The 4,049-nt window shown below is 40.4% G+C and overlaps 1 non-coding gene across 1 annotated transcript; it reads right to left on the reverse strand.

Annotated features, from left to right (window-relative positions):
- Positions 1-2,611: 2,611 nt before the first annotated feature.
- LOC141699100 (small nucleolar RNA R71) lies at positions 2,612-2,718 on the reverse strand. Its single transcript, XR_012565587.1, has one exon. It is a non-coding gene; the product is annotated as a small nucleolar RNA R71 (small nucleolar RNA).
- Positions 2,719-4,049: the final 1,331 nt, after the last annotated feature.

The raw sequence follows: 4,049 nt of genomic DNA on the forward strand, positions 1-4,049 counted from the left end.
GTCGGTTTGTGATAAGTGGCATTTTATACCACTTAGAACGTCTTATAATGACTTGAATTGATGTCTTGAAATCAGGTATTTTGTGTATTTGATGTGTTTTTCTAGTGTTTTTGCATTTCAGGGTATAACTTGCGTATGTAGGAAGAATTCATTAGAAATTAGCCTAGGGAAGTGCTTGGCATTGGTTGTGGAAAGTTGGGGCAGAACGCAGTAAAATCGGGAGCAGAATTCACAATTTTCCAGAAGGTGGTGGGGCGCCCGCTCAGGATGCTGGGGCGTCGGCCCGGGAGCTGGGGCGCCCGCTCAGGAATCTGGGGCGGCCGCCCGGGGACGAAAATTTTAGTGCTGATTTTTACAATCCTTATTCTGATGGACTTCTGAGACGGCTGGTTCTTGTGGGCTTCTATATAAGTAGTTTTCAGAGACGTTTCAAAAGGGGGTGGTATTAAGCAAGGAACAAGGAGAGAAGGAAGAAGACCGTTTTAGCACATCGCAACGAAGAAGAGGAAGCATACGTTTTCTTGTGATTCTTTTATTCGTTGTATCAGTGGATGCTACTTTTCTTTACTTTGAACCTTATTACTCTTGTGACGTACTATGGTTTTAATAAAAAAATTATTAGTTTATATTGTGTGTTATTATCATATTTTCATATGAACCCATGGTGACGATGAGTTCTATCATGGGCTAATTGTGATCATGGGGTCATAACGAATTTATTATGGATTTCTTTAGTTAGCTGTTTAATACCTTAGTGTGTGATGATTGTATGATATCTAGCATAGGTTGTGCTTATTCGTCTTATGTGCGTCGCGAACATATAAGATAGCGTGTTAATCTCTTGTGAAGCGACGATGGATCTTGAGGTTTAGAACTTGCCATACTAGCATAGGTTCATGTATGTGTATGCATGACTAGTGGGTAACTCTAACCGTTTTACTTGCCCTGTGTAATCATAAAGAATAACTTGTGCTTAAATCGTTATGTTGTCAAATTCTGTAGACATATAGGGTCTCAACATAATTGATGCCTATTCAACTTCTATCTTAATTGTGGATGCTTGGTAGAATGGTATTAGTACAACGAAAGTTTGCTTTTATCAGTTTCGTGTTATTCGATTAATATCATCACCGTTACATGCTAAGGGTAATAATAATAACTATTGAAGGAAGTAGTAATGAAGTTATGATCTCATGTGTGTTTAATATTGTTAAATCAATAACTATTGGCAATATCAATCTTGGGAATGTCATCATTGAAAAACTCTGGGATATGGCAATATCAATCTTGGGAATGTCATCATTGAAAAAGTAGCTCTGGTCTCAGGACTTAAACACAATCTACTGAGTGTTAGTCAAATCTGTGACAGAGGTTATCATGTGGATTTCTTTGAAGAACACTGTGAAGTTTTAAGCAAATCTACAGGCAAAGTTGTTCTAAAATGATACAGGCATGGTAACATTTATGAAGCCAAGCTTTCAACAAGTACTGATGGTTCTGCAATCTGTCTGTTAAGTAGAGCATCAATTGAAGAAAGCTGGGATTGGCACAAGAAACTCTCTCATTTAAATTTTAACAATATAAATGAACTAGTCAAGAAAGATCTTGTGAGAGGACTGCCAAAATCAGTATTTGCTCGTGATGGCCTTTGTGATTCATGTCAGAAGGCAAAACAAAGAAAATCTTCATTCAAGAGCAAGACTGAATCATCAATTATTGAGCCTTATCACATACTACATGTTGATCTATTTGGTCCAGTGAATGTCATGTCTATTGCAAAGAAAAAATATGCTATGGTCATAGTGGATGAGTTCACCAGATACACATGAGTGTATTTCTTGCACACAAAAAGTGAAACTCCATCAATCTTGATTGATCATGTCAAGCAACTGGATAAATTGGTCAAAGATTCTGTGAAGATCATAAGAAGTGATAATGGCACACATATCACTTCCTTCAATAGTTATTGTTATTGGCGCTGTTGCCAGGGACTCGTCGTATTTGTTTAGTTTATGTGCTTACCATCAGTGGTCATTAGGACTCATTGATTAAGACGTGTTACTTATTGTTTCCGGTTGTGTTTCAGGTACTTTAGCGAGTGTTTATGCAAACACGTTCTCGCACTCGCAAGAGAACTTTAGATACGGCTGAGGAGACAGACTCCGTTCTTGATATTCCGGAGAAGATAGATTTTGAAGATTCGGATAAGGAGAGTAAGCAGAAAGAACCAGTAAGCATGGGTGATCATATAGTTCCAGCAGCAGATCCAGCTCTTATGGACTTTTCTTGGCCTAAAATTGATGACATTCGGTCACGTATCCTTCATCTGGCTATTCAGGATAATACTTTTCTGATGGGGCAGAATTTTGTTTCTTTCGGAGGTGCTGCGACTGAAGACCCCAACATGCATATCAGGATTTTTGTCGAGATCTCTAGTACTTTTAAATATAATGGTGTTACTGATGAGGCTATCAAGCTGAGGCTTTTCCCATTCTCTCTGAGGGATAAAGCTAAGGACTGGTTACATTCTGAACCAGCTGGGTTCATCACTACTTGGCAAGATCTTGCGCAAAAGTTTCTGGTGAAGTTCTATCCAATGGCCAAGACTGCGGCTATGAGGAGTGCTCTTACTCAGTTTGCGCAGCAACCGACTGAATCTATGTGCGAAGCTTGGGAGTGCTACAAGGAGATATTGAGAAAGTGTCCACATCATGGTATGCTTAACTGGATGGTGATCACTGGTTTCTATAATGGTTTGGGGGCCCAATCTCGGCCCTTGCTCGATGCAGCAGCTGGAGGCGCCTTGTGGGCCAAAAGCTATACTGAGGCTTCTAATCTTATTAAAACTATGGCTGCAAATGAGCATCAAAACCCAACTCAAAGGATGATGCCTGGAAAAGTAGCAGGTATTCTAGAAGTCGATGCAACTACAGCTATTGCAGCGCAGCACCAAGCGCTATCTTTGAAGGTCGATTCGTTAGCCAACTATGGAGTCAATCAGATAGCTATGGTCTGTGAGCTTTGTGCAGGCTCTCATGCTACGGATCAGTGTTCTCTTGTTAATGAATCTGTTCAGTATGTGAACAATTATCAGCAACCGCAGCAGCCTGTGCCAGCTACTTATCATCCTAACAACAAAAATCATCCAAATTTCTGCTGGAGCAATAATCATAATGTTGTTCAGCAACCATATCAGCAACCTATAAGTAAGCAGTTTAATCCACCTGGATTTCAGCAACCTCGGCATTATGCTCAAAGGTAATCATATCCTCAAAAAGGAGGTGCTGCTCCACCTTCTAGTGCTGATTTCAAGGAGCTCAAGCTGTTGTGCAAAAGTCAGGCTATTTCTATCAAGACCTTGGAGAATCAAATCGGTCAAATAGCCAATGTCGTGCTCAATCGTCAACCTGGCACACTTCCCAGTGATACTGAAGTGCCAGGCAGGAAGGAAGCTAAAGAGCAAGTCAAAGCTATTACCTTAAGGTCTGGAAAATTTGCTGATGCTGAAAAAGCAAAAGATGGAGAAGCTGAAGTTGTAGATGAAGAAGAGAAGCAAAAGGAGAAAGCGGCGGAATCAAGGAAGACTACTGTTGAACACACTCTGCCTGAAGGTAATACAGGGGAGAAACAGCTCTATCCTCCACCACCTTTCCTAAGAGATTTCAAAAACAAAAGCTAGATAAGCAGTTCGGTAAGTTTCTGGAGGTGTTCAAGAAACTTCAAATCAACATACCTTTCGCTGAGGCTCTGGAGCAAATGCCTAGTTATGCGAAATTCATGAAGAGTATTCTTTCAAGGAAAGTGAAACTGGATGACCTTGATATCGTTACTCTAACGGAAGAGTGCAGCGTTGTGCTGCAACAAAAATTACCTCCAAAGCTTAAAGATCTAGGTAACTTTACCATTCCTTGCACCATTGGCAAGTTGTCTTTCGACAAGTGCCTGTGTGATTTGGGAGCGAGCATCAATCTGATGCCATTGTCTATCTTCAAAAAGTTGAATTTGCCTGATCCAAAGCCCACTACATGTCTCTACAATTGGCTGATCGT

This window comes from Apium graveolens, chromosome 11 (genome assembly GCF_009905375.1).
Source record: "Apium graveolens cultivar Ventura chromosome 11, ASM990537v1, whole genome shotgun sequence".
Lineage (NCBI taxonomy): Eukaryota > Viridiplantae > Streptophyta > Magnoliopsida > Apiales > Apiaceae > Apium > Apium graveolens.